Raw genomic sequence first — 19563 nt, forward strand, 5'->3', positions numbered from 1 at the left:
CCCGCAGCTCGCGCAATCTGTCTGCGCATGCGCATCCCAACGATTGACCCCCCCTCCCCTCTCTTTCGGGAGGTTGCCATAGTTTGACGTGTTCTAACGTCACTCTCTCTCTCTCTCTCCCCCTGTCATTTATTTGGCTCGAAACACATTAACAAATTGCTCAGTGATGAACAAGTACTCAGATCATTTACCTAAGCAGTGTGCTTTGTCAAAACGAAGTGTGTGTTCATTACACTGACATTCTGTTGTGCAATTGTTATTTACTTGTATTTTATAATTTGACTTTACATACTGCTGGGTGGTTTATAAAGTTTACAATAACTAGTATTATCATTATGCTATATTTTCTAATATATACAATAACCTCAAAAGTAATGCCTTGAAGCAGAAAATAGTAATACTTTATTAAAATTTAAAACTAAAGTAGAGTATTTGAATGTGTGCATTGTGTCTACTGTTTGTTAACTCATCACATTCATAAACTTCTTAATGATAAACTCCATAGTCCATATAAATTCCATATTATTTACCACATTATTTGTGATCAATGGGTTTGCGGGGTTAGGGGTGTTGGGGGTAGGGTCTTTAGGCTTTGGCCCCCACCCCTGCCACCAGTATATTTTTAAGCAAGTATTTCTAACTTTTATTTGAATATTCAGTTTCCTATCATCTGCTCTTAAAGGGTAACCCGCCCTCCCCCTTCGCACACACATGCACACAAACAAAACACACAGTATAATTCACAGCCTCATTATAGTGAATAAATATTTATGCCATTTTACACCATCAAACTTAGCTAAGGATGAAGAACCTTTTGTTCTTTAAAGAACCATTTGTAATACCTAAAGAACCATCTACAAAATAAAAAGGTTCTTTGACGTATGATGGTTCTTTAAAGAACCACGAAGACATCTGAAGAACCATTTAAGAACCATAATTTTTCTGAGAGTAGGCTATAAATGTGCTTCTATAAAGTGCTGCAGGAATAAAACTGAAAACCCTGAAATAGGTTTGCATGTTGCAGCATGCAGGCTCTGTGGGGCTGCGGTGACACACTCAGACGGTAACATGTTTGAAGAGGTCTCTCCTCAGAGGGCAAAGAAGGTCATGATACCAGCTGTCAGCTGACATTTTCATTCAGAGGTGATGCAAGAAACTATTGAAAGTACAAATGTAAAACTATTCACCATCTTGTATAAAAACACTTCCCTATATATGTAACTTAAGCTTTGAAACATTTGGAGCTGTAGCAAAAACACAGACTTTGGAAACAGATCTTTGCTTCAGTCTTCAAGGCAATAACGTCACAACAGCTTCACCTACAACCATTCACCTGTGCTATAGCTCCACCTACTGGACTTATTGGAGCAGACACATTAAAAATAAATCAATAAGAAATCATCCCTACCTTGACTGTGATGGCGATGGGCGTCCTCTGACAGCGTGTTGTGCCCCAGGTAGAATCGGCCTCGTTTCACAATAATATTAGTTCTGCTTTTCTCTTCACGAGAGGAGCAGAGCGGACACGAGCGTGACGGGCGTCGCGTTCATGTCATCTGTTGTTTTTAAATGTGCTATGGAAAATAACTTTTGAATTGAATTGAATGTTTGTCCATAAAGCACCACAGCACGTTTGGACGAAACGAAACACGTCAGACCAGCTGTCAGCACCGTGGTGGACGGATGATGATCTGGGCCCCGTGCAGTGACTCAGTAAACCATGAACTCCTCTGTATACAAATGTATTCTAGAGTCAGATGTGAGGCCATCAGCCACAGGACAATGATACCAAGAAGAGTGCCAAATCTCCAAAAGAAAGGCTGAAAAAGAAATGTGGTGCAATGCTCCAGTCAGTCCAGACCTCAGCCTGACTGAGAAGCTGTGGTGGGACCTTCAGAGAACGGTGCTGAAACCGACTGAAGAGTTGAGTCTCAATGATGAGACTAATAACATCTACAGGGCGCACGCACGAGGCATTGACGATGACGTGAGCATGAGCAGAGACAAACTGAGGGCTTAAATAGACAGGATAATGAGAGGATGAGAAACAGGTGGAAACACGGCTGGAACAAATCTAACTAATGAAACAGAGGAAGTAAGGTGGCAGTTAGTACAGTAGAGTTTTTATTTTCATTTTTATAATACTAAAAATGAAATGCACAGTGCAGAGATTACTTGAGAAACTGTAGGACAGCTTCTGTGTGCATCCTGTGAAGTGTGGGGTGTGTGAACAGGGAACATAGGAGGGGGCTAAGCACACATCCCTGTGGCGTTCCTGTGTTTCAAATGAGTGATGAGGAAGTTTGCTTATCAACTCTCACCACCTGGGGCCTGTTTGTGAGGAAGCAGAGAATCCATCTGCAGATACATGTTCCCAGCCCAAGGTCAACAAGCTCCCAGGCAAGTTTTGAGGGGATGATGCTGTTAAATGCTGAGCTGTAACCGATGAAGAGCATTTTTGCATACATATTTCTTTTTTCCAGGTGAGTGAGTGTGCATTGCAGATTTGTGGGAAAACAGACTACATGTCAGGTGGCTTCACTTAGCTTGACACAGTGTTTTCTTCTTACCATGAAGTTCAAGTAAAATCTCTCTCCACGGTGAGCAAAGTGCCAGAAACACTCCAACCCAGCAGCAGGAAGCACTATAGCAAAGTCGTACTGGTCAGAACCCCAGAACAGCTCCTGGTCTGTGACGTCGGGGCGGGCGTTTGTCTGGGGAACCCCATGAGCTGAGCCCCAAAATAAAAAGCCCAGAAAGAAGCAGGGAATCCAGCACAGCATGTCTAAAACATGGAAAGGTGAGAGTAGAGTCTGTGCTGCAGTGCGAATAGATCAAAAATGATTAACCACCCCTGAAATGTCGCCTCCTCTGGTGGGAAAACTGGACGGGCTGCACAGATGGAAGCACTGCTGATAGAGAGGAAAACCCTGCAGGAGGGAAACTCTCCAGGTGATCCAAACAAATGAACCTTGAAACTGTTCCACAGACAGATCCCGACTGCTTAAAGGCATCCTGTGGAGGTTTGGACCACCAGTTCAGTAATATTTGACCATGTGGTGGATGTACATTTAGATTATTCTCATGGCCGTCATTCACATTTCAACATTTACATGAATCCATTGATCCACTGGTGAAGAGGAAACAGCAGACATATGCCAACAGGAGAGTGGGTGTGTAGTGCTGAGAAGAAGGTCTGTTTGATACATGTTTTACATGATAAAACTTGTTTCCATTCTAGACAAAGATAATAAAGATAATACAAAAAGTATTGTTGAAATGATGGTTTCATTTATAAAGGGAAAAACACTCTCCAAACCTGCCCTGTGTGCAAAAGTAACTGCCCCCTAAACCTAATCACTGGTTATGCCACCCTCTGCAGCAGGAACTGCAGTCACGTGTTTGTGGTCCTTCAGTGAGTCTTTCACATCACTGTGGAGGAATCTTGGTCCACTCTTATTTGGAAGATTGTTGGAATTCAGACACATTTTTAAGGTCACGCTGACGCACCTCAGTCTGATTTCAGTCCAGACTTTGACTCGGCCACTCCAAACACTTCATCTGTTTTTGGACTCATTGAGAAGTCGACTTGCTGCTGATCATGGTGCTGCTGTATAACTGGAGTGCTTTTGAACTTCAGGGCACAAACTGATGGTCAGACATTCAGGACTGTCAGGTAGAGAGTAGAATTCAAAAGGGCCAGAGCCTCTCTTTAAGAAATGTCACTTGACATCTGCAGCACTCAGTCTGCTGCGGCAAGCGTGCTGCTGCAGTCTGTTGGGGGGCATCATCAGGAACAAGGATGCAAGGAGAGGAGACAAACTAGTGAGGAATGCTGGCTCTATAATTGGAGCTGCCACACGCACACACACACACACACACACACACACACTGACAGACGCACACACACACACTCACACGCACGCACACACACACACACACACACACACACACACACACACACACTGACAGACGCACACACACACACACTCACACACGCGCACACACACACACACACTCACTATTATTTATCCTTGTTGTGCAAACAAGCTGCAAAACTTAATAAATGTAGAATTTGAAAAATAACAAACCTTAAAAGAAACACTAGGTACAGATACATGAGGACCTGTGATACGGTGATACTTTTGGTAAACAACCATTTGACTAACATGTGTCTCACCTGCTCTTGTTCATCTCTGTTCTGTCCTCATTCTCCCTCTCTCTCTGTTCCTCTCTCTCCCTCTTTGTGCTGACAATCATCAAATATACAGTTGAAACCAGATATTTACAAACTCTTCAGATAAAACACTTTTTTAATTGTAACATCAAATCAGACTAAATGTTTATTTTTTTTTAAGATTGATAAATATAAAAAACACATTTGTTAACTTTAAGAGTAAAGAGAGAAATTGTCTGTATTTCTTAATTGTAAATGGCACCAAATTGTATTCAAAATTGAGCCACACTTATGGAGCTCCACAATTCTTTTTCTGGTGTTTTGGTTGACATCTCTTGATTTTCCCATTTCAAAGAAACAGGCTCTGTGTTTTACCTTATATGCATCCACAGGTGTGCCACCAATTTACTCACATGGACTCTACTAACCTATCAGAAGCTTCTTCAGCTCAGAATGGAATCGTCTTGTCATGAACTGGCTGTGTGGAGGCAGATGAGGACCCAAACGCAAAACTCACGGAGACAGGAACTGAACTCAAAATCACTGCTTTATTGCAGGCCTTTAAAACGAAACAGAACTAAACTGGGAATACTAACAGAAGACCGAGGGAACACAGAAAGACACGCAGGTTCGGGGAGGAGACATTGACGACGCGACACTGAACTGAGGGAGACATGCACATAAATACACAGAGGGTTAACGAGGGAAGTGGGAGCACACGGGGAACACAGCTGACACAGATAATCATAACGAGACAGGGCAGGAGTGAACACAACATGACACATACTGACGAGAGACTGTCAAAGTAAAACAGGAAGTACACAGAGGTTCAGACAGGAGGAGAGAGAGCACGGGGAGAACACAGACATAACGGGCTGGGGAAAACATGGAATAAAACACAAGGAGAGACGAGGGCTCACAGATACACAGGAGCACACAAGAGGTAACCAAATAAGGAACATCTTAACAGAACCTAGGAACCACGGCATAAATAAGGAGCAAAATACAAAAATACAAGAAAACTAAGAATGCTGGGCCAATATGGCCCAGGATCATGACACGTCTGGAGTTTCTTATTTCTTATTAATTAACAATAAACTTAGTGTACATGTGCTCCTACATTTGATGAAAGTGATAAAAATAGAAGCTCTGTCTCTCTTTATTCTGACATTTAACTAATTCAAAAGATATTTCAATATTTATTTATCCAAAACAAAACAAGTTTACTCTAAATTGATGTTGTACAGTAAAAGAAAATGTTCTTGTGTTTTCCATAAAGTGTAAATATCTGGTTTAAACTGTGAATATACTGCTGTGTATTGAAGTTCCTCTTGTTTTGCATAGAAATATACTGAACAACATACAAAGCATAATATATAAAATAACATCTACCAGAGTTTTTTCTTTGAAAGAAGCCCCTTATGTCCATTCTTGTATATCAGTGCATTACTGAAACCGATTTATTTAGCCGTGGAGGGAAACAACTGAAAATATGAAATAAACACACATGTAAGCTAAGACTCTCTAAAGAAACAGCATTGTTGTTGTTCGGCTTTTCATTTCACCATTTGTTGATTCACTTGAAGAGCAAGTAACGTAATATGGGTCAAGTGATCAGTTTGATATCAATCTTTCGTGATACACCGTCATATTTACATTATTTGTACAGTACGAATGATTTGCTTTGGTACCTGGTCAAACTTCAGCTCTCCTCTGTCTGCCTGGCTCCGTTTCTCCAACAGTGCACTCGTAGGCAGCAGCTGCCCCCCCGCTTAGTGTCTGAGCTCGGGTCATACCAATATTAGGGGGGATTTACGCACAGTCGTAAATTCCCACAGTGTGCACTATGTGCTTCGAATATTGTGTGTAGTTTTTTGCTTTATACAGTTGTCAGCCAGGCATCTAACTATGAAAAAATTACACTCCAAAAGACCCCGGGCTTCTGACAAAACAACCCGGGCTTAAGCCCAGTAAGCCACCCCCCCCCCGCTCCGCCACTGATCACCACCAGCTGTTGCTAAAAGCACCTTTGTTAGATAGCAAAGTATTTACAAACTAGATAGCGAAAATTTCTGAAGAAATTTTAAGTGTGCCTATGCTACTGCCGGATTAGATGTCCGAAGACATCAGGATGTATGTGTTTGGAGCAAAAAACTGTTGAGTTTTAAGCAGAGAGTCATCAGCTGTTCCTGTACTCAGCTGTTAGGGCCGGTTGCTATAGTAACTCCTGTGTGTGGCAGGAGGGGATGGGACACACACACACTGCAGTTAGGGTCAGACACAGAGATGGGCAAACAGGAATTAAGCTCTGAAACAAATGCTTCCCAAGAGAAAACTTCCAGACTACAACATATTAAAATGCCTGTAGAGTGTATTATACTGACGTGGTAACAGTGTAAAGACACCCTTCGATGTTAAATTTGAGCTGAAAATTGAGAGCAGTTTTTGAATGGCATTTGTTTGATGGCATTTGTGAGAAAACCGTAAATCTGATCTCAATGAGGAAGACACTGGATGAAAGAAGACAACGATAGCTACGTTTTGATGTATAAATTATAGATGTAGGGCAAACGGTTTGGGTGGGACAGGACGAGAAAAACAAATTTTTTAAATTATTGTCCACACTCTAGTTTTATGGCAGTTGACAGTGGCGCGAACATTCCGTGAAAATCTTAATTTTCCTAAAACTTAAACTGCTCTTGTGAACCAACAGTAAAAGATATCGCAACGAGGATTTGGGCAATAAAAGTCCAAAATCTTGTGACCCGTTTAAAGTTTAAATGACGTTTCTACAACAAAGTATGGCTGAGCGGTAGGCCTTCAAAGTGGCCTGTGTTGGCGCCTTTTTTCGGGCCCTTCCCCATCGAAATGAATGGGGAAAATGGGGTCTTTTTTTGGGAATTTTGGGAAAACCGTGCGACGAATCTCTACCAAGAGTCATAATAATAAGAATAATAAATCTGTCGAATAGTAATAAGTGTGCCATTACATAGGCACACTTAATAATTCTCCCGTTCATTGATCTGAGCATGCGCAGAATGATCCACAGCGCTCCTTTGATCCTTTGATCTTCTCAAAGGATCATTGTGACGTCACGGCGACATCACATTCTCTGCCACACCCACCAAGTCCTTAAATAGAGGAGGTCCTTTAACAGTTTACATCAGAAGGAGCCAGTTGTTTTAGACAAAGCTGACCTTTGCATTGAAGTCATTCAGAGATTTAACTTTTTTGAACTTTAAACCTCCAAAGAAATGTCACAGGGAACGTCGAATAATCCATCTGGAAGCAGAGATCAGTCAGACTTGCTGCAGTATACGGCAGTTGAAGCTCTATGTAGAGTTAAGAGACAAATCACAGACGTCATTGAAGATAACGCAGAACTCGGGCAACAGAACACACAATTCAGGGAACAGAACGAAGAACTCAGGCAACAGAACAGACAACTCAGACAAGCGAACACACAACTCAGAAGAGAAGACAGAGCTGTCACAGAATTAAATCAACGATTCACACAATGCAGGCAACACAGCGCAGGACTCTGGCAAGTAAACACACAATACCGGCAAGTAAACACACAACTCTGGCAAGATAATATACAACTCAGTGAAGAACACACAAAACTCTGGCAAGAAAACACACAACTCCGGGAAGAAGACACAAAACTCAAGCAAAGAAACACAGAACTCAAGCAAAGAAACACACAATTGAGGCAAGAGAACGCAGAACTCAGAAAAACTTTGGAAAATCTTCTTCAACGGACAACAGAAAGAGAAGCTCCTAGACCTGAGGAGGCTGACAACCTTTCGTAGTCAGCAGCTGCTTTCTGGGTCACCTCTAAGATTTTTGGCTGAAGGGATCGCCTTCAGCCAAAAATCTGAAGGCGATCCCCGCTCTGTGGGGTCATGATTATTATCATGACGCTCTGTGGGCTCATGATTATTATCATGACGCTCTGTGGGGTCATGATTATTATCATGACCCCACAGAGCGGGGATCGCTTGCGTGTGCTTGCATGCACACGTCCCATCGACAATTGTGGATTGTGGTCCACATCCACAATTACAGCTCTACTGTAATTGTGGATGTGGACCAGTTACCCTTTAAAAACAGTAATGATCTTTTCCAGCCACAGTCCACCTTCATCCTGGCGTTGTTCCCGCTGGTGCAGGGTCCGCTCCTCAGCAAAGGGTTCTCCGTTTGGTTCTGTCCAAGGCGTCCTCAGGTGACGCGTTGATGGTCTTAATGTCTTCCTTGATTTTGTCCATCCACCGTTTTTTCGGTCTGCCTCGAGGCCGGCGTCCGTCTGGGTCGATCCTTAATAGTCGTTTTTGCTGAGTTCTCATCGCTTCGAATCACGTGTCCATACCACCTCAGGCGGGATTCGAGCATCTTTTGAACTCGAGCCACAGTCCACCGACCTGTCATAAATACGCTGTGCTCTCCTTTATGTTTGATTTTATTTTGCCCCTCACCTCCCAACCAGTCATGGCAGAAGACCGCCCCTCCCTGAGCCTGGTTCTGCCAGAGGTTTCTTCCTGTTAAAAGGGAGTTTTTCCTCTCCACCGTTGCCAGAGTGCTTGCTCATAGGGGATCATTTGATTGTTGGGGTTGAATTTTTGGATTTCATTTCATTGGCTTGAACTGAAAAACCTAAAAATTCAGCTGAGGGGTTCACATAGTGGAGAGCACTACATTTGTTAACTGCACTTTTTTTATTTGTAGATTTTGTAGTTCTTCCTACTACAAAAACTACAAATGAAAACAAGGCAGTTAGCAGCAAATGAAAATAAATAAAACACATTACAAAAAAATCTGCTACTGCTCTGTGTGTTTACTTCAGTGTATGTTTTTGTGTTAGACGATTATAGATTGTCCAAAATGTCCTACACCTTGATGTTGGTGGGGTTCCAGAGGCACCAGCAGCTTCAAATATGTGTTTGCTGCTTTGTAATGGCCTTTTAGCAGCTGCTCTCTTAATGGGATGTATTTGTCCTGCAGAAACCTTCCTCGTTGTGCCTTTATCTGCACGAACCCGTGTGTGCTCTGACTCAGCCACAGATCTCCTAACGTCGCGGTGATCGCGATTAAGTTTTCATGAAATATCTCAGGTTTTCACTACGTGTCCAAGGCATTTAGCTATTTCACACTTTTCAGCAGCAGAGAGATCCTTTTATTTTTCCATATTGTTAACTGTCAGTTTGTTCATTTCCTCAGTGTTCTTTAGTGTTAAAGTGTTAGAGTGAAGCACAGCCGTTTCTAAAGTGTCTGCAGGCACTGACGTGTCCACAGACACACACTGATGGCTCAGCTTTCCAGCCAAATGGCCTCGTTAATAAAGAACTGACCTGCCTAATGTACTGCAAAGCACATGCACACATAATTCAGGATCACTGTAACCTCAGTGGCTTTTAATAAACTTTATTTTGGAGTTTCATATTTTGATTTAGATTTTTCTAGCCATTCACATTTATTTAATGTGATAAATTAAGTTTTGGGCTTGTGTGGCACTATGGTATAGATGAGTACATGAAAATTGCAGCCTCCCATTTTATTTTTATGCTTCAAGTCACTTTCTTTTGGGGAAAACTACCGTTAATGTCTGTAATATAAGTTCCGCCAGCAGAGGGCGCTCGGTGTCTTACGCATCAGTAGCCAACACCTCGCTAGAAGAAGAGTGGTGCCGAGCTGGCGCACAGAGTAGTTCCTGTTACCTGCTGTGTGTCTGTTTTTACAGGTAAGCTGGGTTGCAAATAATACATATGTGATAGACAACAGTAGCAATCGAAACGTAAAAGCTAGAGAGCCAATTCACGAGTTTAAGGGTTGATAACAATGAATCACCACCAGCTGTTGCTAAAAGCACCTTTGTTAGATAGCAAAGTATTTACAAATAATTCTCCCGTTCATTGATCTGAGCATGCGCAGAATGATCCACAGCGCTCCTTTGATCCTTTGATCTTCTCGAACGATCATTGTAACGTCACGGTGACATCACATTCTCTGCCACACCCACCAAGTCCTTAAATAGAGGAGCTCGTTTAACAGTTTACATCAGAAAGAGCCAGTTGTTTTAGACAAAGCTGACCTTTGCATTGAAATCATTCAGAGATTTAACTTTTTGACACTTTTGAGCTTTTATCCTTTAAAGAAATGTCACAGGGAACCGGAGATCAGTCAGACCCACTGCAGCGTACGACAGATGAACTCAGGGAAGAAAACGCACAACTCAGTGAAATGTGCATAGAATTAAGTCAACATATCGGACAAGTCACTCGACAAAACGCACGACTCAGTGAAGAAAACACACAACTCAGTGAAAACTACATACAACTCAATCAAGAAAACACACAACTCAGTCAAGCAAACGCACAACTCAGTCAAGAAAACGCACAACTCGGGCAAGCAGACGCACAATTGAGGCAAGAGATCGCAGAACTCAGACAAACTGTGGAAAATCTTCAGCGCCCAGCAGTACATGAACAACAGACAACAGAAAGAGAATCCCGTGGTTCGTGGGGTCTAAACCTACTTAAAGTAGGTTTAACTGTTGCCGGATGTGTCATTGCTCTTCCTGCAGCTTTCTGGGTCGCCTCTAAGATTTTCGGCTGAAGCGAATGTCCCGCTCTGTGGGCTCATGATTATTATCATGACGCTCTGTGGGGTCATGATTATTATCATGACGCTCTGTGGGGTCATGATTATTATCATGACGCTCTGTGGGCTCATGATTATTATCATGACGCTCTGTGGGGTCATGATTATTATCATGACGCTCTGTGGGCTCATGATTATTATCATTACGCTCTGTGGGGTCATGATTATTATCATGACGCTCTGTGGGCTCATGATTATTATCATGACGCTCTGTGGGGTCATGATTATTATCATGACCCCACAGAGCGGGGATCGCTTGCGTGTGCTTGCATGCACACGTCCCATCGACAATTGTGGATTGTGGTCCACATCCACAATTACAGCTCTACTGTAATTGTGGATGTGGACCAGTTACCCTTTAAAAACAGTAATGATCTTTTCCAGCCACAGTCCACCTTCATCCTGGCGTTGTTCCCGCTGGTGCAGGGTCCGCTCCTCAGCAAAGGTTTCTCCGTTTGGTTCTGTCCAAGGCGTCCTCAGGTGACGCGTTGATGGTCTTAATGTCTTCCTTGATTTTGTCCATCCACCGTTTTTTCGGTCTGCCTCGAGGCCGGCGTCCGTCTGGGTCGATCCTTAATAGTCGTTTTTGCTGAGTTCTCATCGCTTCGAATCACGTGTCCATACCACCTCAGGCGGGATTCGAGCATCTTTTGAACTCGAGCCACAGTCCACCGACCTGTCATAAATACGCTGTGCTCTCCTTTATGTTTGATTTTATTTTGCCCCTCACCTCCCAACCAGTCATGGCAGAAGACCGCCCCTCCCTGAGCCTGGTTCTGCCAGAGGTTTCTTCCTGTTAAAAGGGAGTTTTTCCTCTCCACCGTTGCCAGAGTGCTTGCTCATAGGGGATCATTTGATTGTTGGGGTTGAATTTTTGGATTTCATTTCATTGGCTTGAACTGAAAAACCTAAAAATTCAGCTGAGGGGTTCACATAGTGGAGAGCACTACATTTGTTAACTGCACTTTTTTTATTTGTAGATTTTGTAGTTCTTCCTACTACAAAAACTACAAATGAAAACAAGGCAGTTAGCAGCAAATGAAAATAAATAAAACACATTAAAAAAAAATCTGCTACTGCTCTGTGTGTTTACTTCAGTGTATGTTTTTGTGTTAGACGATTATAGATTGTCCTGACGTGTCCACAGACGTGTGGATTTGTGTGCTGCTGTGTTCACTTGTGTGTTTTTGTGCACTCGGGAGGACGGTACCTGTCTCGTCGTCATCTCGTAGACAAATATTTGACGACGTCTAGAAGAGAAGTCTGAGTCGCCGTCCAAACGTCTGCCTGCAGCACAACCTCCGTCTCTCAGCGCTCGGCATGCACGCTGAATAAGAGCCCTCAGGTGAACTTCTCTCACCTGCATAAACACTTTGCATCGGTTTCTCGGCTGCAGGTCCATGAAGGCCCTTTTGGAGGAATGTTATGGTCTGACCTTCATCCTTCAGCTCACTCTGAACTCTCTGAGCAGCTCTCTGGCGTCTCTGTGAGGACCTGCAGGAAGACTTCTCCAGACTTTTCCTTCTGTTGATGATGTTGATGACTCCACACTGTTTATGTCCTGCTGAGCTTTGTGCTCTGGGAATGCCAGACCATGACTGATAGTGTTATTGTCTTATATCTCACGTCACGGCTTATATCTGAAGTCCTGCTGGCAGAAATGCCCTTCAGTCAGAAAGGTTGATGGTCAGGATGAACCTGGACACTTCTTTGTACACGTGTGTCGTATCTTTTGAATGATAAGTACTGATAGAGACAGACGTGAGTCAGTATTTATATTTCTTGCAGCCTGTTAGCACTGTACCTCCTGCCTTTCCAAACGGCTCTTCTGTGTTTCTGTCTCATCGTTCTGCTGATGAACATTTGTCGCCCACCGTGATCTCAGCACGTCGTCCTGGTTCTGGAGAGCAGACGTGTGTTGATCTGAGTCCTGTGATTTCCAGTAGTGATTTATTCCCAAGACAAAATCAAATCGTCCTCTGCTGCCGTGTTTTTGCACATATATTGTATTTTAGATTAGAATTGAGAGAGATAGATAGATAGATAGATAGATAGATAGATAGATAGATATCTGGTCAAAGAATATAACTAAATTTATATTTAACTTACAATAAATCACTAGTTGTTCAGTCCTAGCTGTCATTATCAGTTACTGCCAGTTATTCCTCTGCTGCCCATGGTTTACAGTCCACATAAACAGGACTGAATCATCAGCAGAAGAAACAGAAAACAGGTCTCTTGCCACTGTTTGCTACTTTTGTAATTGCTGATAGGAATTTGTGACAGGTCGGAGGCACGGCACGACCACGACTCAGCATTCTGTGGCATTTCCCTTTTATTCTCGTTAGCTGTACACACACTGATGGCTCAGCTTTCCAGCCAAACACATACCAACAACAAACACACAACAGGCCCTAGTTCATTTAAATGAGAGTACGTTTTGCTCTAATGAGTTTGCATTCAGTATTTAAAATTCAAACTGTTAACATAAAATGTTATTGTTAATAAATTGTTATTGTTTACATGTTTTTTTCTTGTATTGTTGATGTGTATGAAGTATATGTATATCTGTATGTTGTCCTGTCTTAGTTTGTCTTGTTTGCCAAGTTTGTCTTGTCCCGTGTTCCCACTCGTGGCCCGCACCTTGTCGTGGTGAGTGGGCTTTCAACTAAGATGGGCTGTCCTTCTGTTGTCATATGTTGAAAAGAAAGCAAAATGCTACTTTTTACTACTCGGATCTAATGTATTCATGTTTAAATACTGTGGGTAATGTAATCTAAAGAAGTAGTCAGGGTGTGGTCCTTCTCAAATTTCCTTCATCCGAGTTTTTGTGCTCGTCTGTCTGCCTCTGTTCTAGGTTCACAGGACATGCAGATGAGATGCTTCTCTTGGGTTTCATATATAAGCAACACACGTCCTGGTTTATGTCACAGTCTTTGGTAAGTTTTACAGTCCAAATTTATTGACTGGTGTTAAGGTTCAAATATTAAGGAGGGATATAGGAGGAAATCCAAATAACAACACTGGTCCGGCCGGAGTAGTCAAAACGATGATTTTAATGAACACACGCAGCGTGGGGAGATGTACACCGCATAACATCAGCTGTAGATCTCCGCCCAAAAAACTACACAGGAAAGGTTTTATAGCATCAGGGCATATTTACTGACGCCCCCTCATGCCTCAAGCAGATACAATACATGCATACGTCAAATCAAAACCACAATGACTTTTAACACAGTTTGAAAGAACATCGTCTCCGTCTCCACGGCAGGTGCATCCTGTCGCTGCCGGACGCCCGTTTATCGTCTTGGAACATCAGCAGCGGTTCTGCAGCAAACTGTTCTTTTGCAAACTCAATTTCGCAGCGACAGGCATAACATGATTAAACTTTTACCTACAAATGAGTCTATCTACTTATGTGTGTGTATGTGTCGACCTGACATGCACTCAGTTTCACCTCTCCCCTCACCAGCTAAACCTTGTAACCTTTTCCCCAGACAGAAGGCCAGCACAACTGAAACTATATGTGTAATATATTGAATAAATGTTTTAATCAAATGATACTACTTAAAACTTAATAAAAGAATATAAAAGTATAAAAGATAATAATGAATAACCTGGTTATTCAAGTAGCATCATCCAAACAACTCCTCAAAATAGCAACCAAAATGCACACTTTACAGAGGAAACAAAGACACTTTAGAAGTATACTTCCTGACTTATTCTCAGTCAACTGTTACCAAGCAAACTCAAACACAGCAGGTTGCTGAATACACTCAGGTCTCTGCTCAGCTACTATTCTTGCTGTAAGACTAACCTTCTAAGCTCCACGTCACTCACACTCTGCTTAGTTTCACTTTCACTCAAACGCCTGCACTTCCTGTCAAGACTTTCAGGCCCAGACTGTAGTCAAAGTTGAGCCTTTCTTTTATAATGCAATGTAATCTGCATATAAACATTGAAGATTATCAAAAGCATTTAAGATTATAGATTCAACTCAACAGTTTAAAGTGGTTATCACTGCTCCTGTACTAAAGGCTAATTAATTGGGTGCCAATATGTTTAAACCTCTGAATGCAATATCAATACTTGTAGATTATGTTATTAATGCCATGGTAATATGAACAATAGCAGTAAAATAATTTCTCTGATCCCAATACTGGTTACTTTTTAATGTTAGATTTAACTAAATATAAAGCGTTTTAAGATAAAGGACAAGTTAAGTCTTGTTTTGTGCAGGGCTGATCAAATTTTGTCAGTACCATACTAATTAATCTAAGCCTCTGGACTTCTTTCAGTTTCTTGAAGATGTTTCACCTCTCCCACATGGCTTATAAGTCTGGGACTCTCCACCATTTGATCTTAGAACTGAAGAAGCTTCTCGGACGAGACGTGAAACGTCTTCAAGACACTTAAAGAAGTCCAGATGCTTTTCTTTCCAAGCTCCTTAGACTACGATGACCTGGTGGACTGAGAAACTTCACAGACACACTAATTCCTCCTTGCCAATTATCAGCTTAATAGAATTGTGTAACAAAATGTGCTGAATGTCATATAATTAACAAGAAAGCAGAGAAACTAAGGACTTATGGTTTGAGGCATAAACTTCTTAACAAACTGATTTTAATTATTCTCTCCTCTGTTTGTGATTTTTAGGAGCCGTCTTCAGATTGAGACCTCAGTGGCAGTCAATGACATGATGGACATGCCATCTATTTGAAATGCTGATTTATTTTTTTAAATATATTTGGCACGCAGACTGGGGGGAGCCAGGATCAAACCACCAACCTTCCAGTCAGAAGATGACCAGCTGCACTTCCTGAGCTACAGCCACCCCAAATTAACAATATAAGTCTTTCTTTAGTAATTAATCAAATAACAATGAATTTCACAAATTCCTCCTTTTTTTGTTAACACACCAAAAACTCACAATTAATAAAAAGCAGTTATATGTGAGTAATGCGCAGGTGCTCATCACATCCATGAACATGCTTGGACTTCTGTGCCGCTCCTCTCCACCTGTACTGAAATTCACCTGCCCTGCTTCAGGTGTCTCAGTGCAGCAGCTCCACCTACTGGTCAGAGCAGTGAATCTCAGTGTAAGTGTTACTGAACAGGACATCAGCCTCCTCCTCCTTCTCCTCCTCATCACCTCCTTCTTCTTCTTTGTTTTAATTTCAAGCCATTCCCTGGTAAAATCTTCTGACCCGTGATCTCCTCTCACTTTCCACAGGCACACCTGATTGGCCAGCCTCTACGCCTCTCCGAGTCATGTGACTGGATCGCGTGAAGAAGCGTCTCTGTTTCCGTGACATCAGTTCAGTGGTGTTCTGTGTATGTTTGATATCTCTGCCTGGACGTCCAGCCAACTGCTCCGACCCTCGCTGGACCGGATCCTGGTCCCGTTGGGTTTTGCTGGTTCTGGCCGGTCCCGTTGGCCAATAGGTGCTGCTGGGATGCAAGTGGGCAGAGCTCACAGTGACGTACCTGCAGGGACGACTAGGTGACCTCTGACCTCTTTCAGACGGACGGGCTCAGCTCCGGATGACATCACACCGTTACCTGGATGCATCTCAGCTTCACCTGAAATAAAGAGAACACTGGATGAAGGAGTGCCGGCCAATCAGAGGGCAGTATTCAGACTGCTTCCTTGTACTGACTGAGTGACAGGCTCCTCCTCCTCAGTGTGTGTGTGTGTAAATACTGTACAGAGGAATTATTTTAAAGAGCCTGTTGGATGATGTTGGATTTCCTATTCTTCTTTTTGTCTGGTAGTCTCTGTCTCTGTTTTTCTACTGTTGTTGATCTGATATTAAACCTGTAGCTGGTGGAGCAGCGCTCGAGCTCAGTGTCAGGCACGTGCAGAGGGGGGGGCGGAAGGGGCTTGAGCACCCGCCCCTTTCCTGATGGGTGCCCAAAGTGCCCTTTTGTTGAGGCAATTGTTATTTTTTAATTTTTAATTATTTGTTTTATATGTGTGTGTGCGTGCGGAGTCCTGTCTGTGCCTCTCAACAATAATATTTAACTATTAGTCACAGTTTTGCTAAATAAAAGGATCTGGCTTGCATCAGTCACATGATCACATTTAACCAATGATCGCCCTTGACGGCAGAACGCGCTGGTTACGAGCCGGGAACGAGCTCACAAAGAGCACGTGCATTTTTTGCGGTCCGGAGCTGTAGGAGAAACACAAGTTAACTCAGAGACACAGACTGATGCGACACAACCAGTAAGTAGGTGTACAGCGTACACTGTAGTGTGTAGCACACAGGAGTATTGGCTTATTACGTACACGTTGGTAAGCTGTCTTGTTGCAACTGACGAACTGAAACAAACGAGCGTGCTGTGTGTGCAACAGCGCGACAAACATTACCTGTCCTTTTATTAACTGCACAAGTAGTGCTGGTCACAGCTGCTGGCTACCTGTGTAAGGCTGTCATGGGTCTGTAGCTCTGTCACCGTTTTAGGGAACATATTTAGTTTTAAAGTAAGTTTCCGGGCTTTTCCTGCCTTTCTGGAGGGATTATATTTCACTTAAAACGATCTAATATGCATGTCCACATAATAATGATTATAATTATAATATTTCAAAAACACGCTGTATTTTAAAGAACATACATTAAGAAACAGATTATATTAGATTTATATTTTAAATAAGACAAAATGCTGATTTTACAGCAGCAAAATTATTGTATCTCTACAGTTTAAAAATGTAATAAGCTTTCTCCCTGCACAGAGTGGATAGTGAAACAAATGGAATCATCATAAATACATTATTTCATATTTATTACTTTTTTCCCCTCATTGCTTTATTATTGTAGCTCTAGTAATAAATAATAAGGGAAGGATTCTGGATCAGCACCATGATGGAAACTTGTGCCCACAGTATACACAGTATTCTGAAGAAGGTCTAAAATGTCACTGTGTGTGCATGTGTGTGTTTTATGTATATGGATTTTTAAATGATTACTCATGATATAACATTGTCCAGACATGGCTGGTAAGGACATGAGGAGGAAACAGTAGGAGCTGTGTGAGGCTACTAAAGGTAGTGGATCCCTCAGCAGCTGGATTACAAAGAGCACAGGTAACATTAACACATGTACCAGTTGTTGGAGAGGTATTCCAGTATAAACAAAAAGAATAAGCACAACTGAAATGTTTTGCTTCTATAACATTTTTCTGTCATCATTTTATTATAGATTAAGTGTAAGAGTTGTTAAGTGTGGATAATTAAATAATAGTTTATTGCAATAGCAAGTTGTGTCTTGTTCTCAGATGGACAGCAAGTGGAGAGTGATTACAAACTGGACTGGTCATGCAACACGCAGCACCTGTATAAAAAAGGCCAAAGCCGACTGTACTTCCTCAGGAGGCTGAGGTCTTTCAACATCTGCAGGAAGCTCCTGAGGATGTTTTACCAGTCAGTGGTCGCAGGAGTCCTTTTCTATGGCGTGGTGTGCTGGGGGAGCAGCACAGCAAAGAAGGACTCATCCAGGCTGGAGAAACTAATCGGGAAGGCGGGCTCTGTGGTCGGCATGAAGCTGGACACTCTGGTGACAGTGGCAGAGAAGAGGACCTTAAAGAAACTGATGGACATTATGAACAATGCCGGGCATCCTCTGCACACGGTCGTAAACAATCAGAGGAGCCTATTCAGCGACAGGCTGCTTCTCCCAAAGTCAAAAACCAACAGACTTAAAAGCTCCTTTGTCCCACACGCCATCAGACTGTTTAACTCCTCACTGGAGGGGAGAGGGAGGAGAAACAGGGGGACAAGGGAGGGCGGGAACAACTGAGCTGTAGGTGCTTCTCTACACTGTGCAATATTTGCAATATTTGTTTTTTGTTTTTGTTTTGTCTTTTTTCTTATATTTGACTGTGCAATAACCACTGTGCAATATACTCACTCAAATGAGCAATCCTATTTATCCATATTGTATATTCTGTATCTATATATGTGTATGTATGGTGTATTTATGCTTGTATCCTTACTCTCATTCCCCTTAATGTATCTGTAACATGCAACTTCTTTCGGTGCTTTGCTACTGGAAACTGAATTTCCCGGAGGAACCCACCCGAGGGATTAATAAAGTTTCATCTAATCTAATCTAATCTAATATATGAAATGATGGGATGGAAGGAAGAAGAGAAGCAAAGAGTGATTCACAGTCTAGTTTATTTCTCGGTTTTTTGTTGCCTTGTGATTCCAAGCGCTGTCACCAATCTTTGCATGTTGTTATTATCTCATGACACTTGTTTAATCAGCTACCATCTCTCCTACAGACTTTTTAATGTCTGCAGTCTCAGATCAGCACAGCCCTGCCCTCCAGCACTATCAGCAGCAGGAGCAGCAGCAACACCTTAACAGCAACATTGTACCCATCAGGTAAAACATAGGCTACGTTTGCTTTGCCTTGTTGCCCATATTAGATTCTTCATGAATGTGTGTTGTTGTTATTCAGCCTGGTTCAATGTGCCCCTTTGTAGCTTTAAGCACCCGCCCCTTTAAACGTCTCTGCACGGCCCTGCTGCTGGTTTGGGTCTCATCAGAGAAATAATGAGTGTTTCCAGCCATATTCTTCAGAAATCAATCTCAGAGGCTCGAGGACACCCCAGACTGCTAGATTACATAGACTCTTAATTTCACACGACAGCCTTTGCATTTACATTTTAGTCATGTTGCCATTTATGCAGACGTTCAGGCTGTTAATGGACACTTTCAGGAC

At 42.4% G+C, this 19563-nt stretch overlaps 2 long non-coding RNA genes across 2 annotated transcripts; one reads left to right on the forward strand and one right to left on the reverse strand.

The window, feature by feature from the left end:
* Positions 1-1692: 1692 nt before the first annotated feature.
* On the reverse strand, positions 1693-5269 carry LOC146370110 (uncharacterized). Its single transcript, XR_014797292.1, has 3 exons — positions 4606-5269; positions 4181-4249; positions 1693-3774 (listed from the first exon to the last, which is right to left on the reverse strand). It is a non-coding gene; the product is annotated as an uncharacterized LOC146370110 (long non-coding RNA).
* Positions 5270-16389: 11120 nt separating this feature from the next.
* On the forward strand, positions 16390-18944 carry LOC146370111 (uncharacterized). Its single transcript, XR_014797459.1, has 2 exons — positions 16390-17063; positions 17826-18944. It is a non-coding gene; the product is annotated as an uncharacterized LOC146370111 (long non-coding RNA).
* The last annotated feature ends 619 nt before the right edge of the window (positions 18945-19563 follow it).

The sequence above is a fragment of the Perissodus microlepis genome, chromosome 17 (assembly GCF_051167445.1).
Source record: "Perissodus microlepis isolate ML-2025 ecotype Zambia chromosome 17, ASM5116744v1, whole genome shotgun sequence".
Classification (NCBI taxonomy): domain Eukaryota; kingdom Metazoa; phylum Chordata; class Actinopteri; order Cichliformes; family Cichlidae; genus Perissodus; species Perissodus microlepis.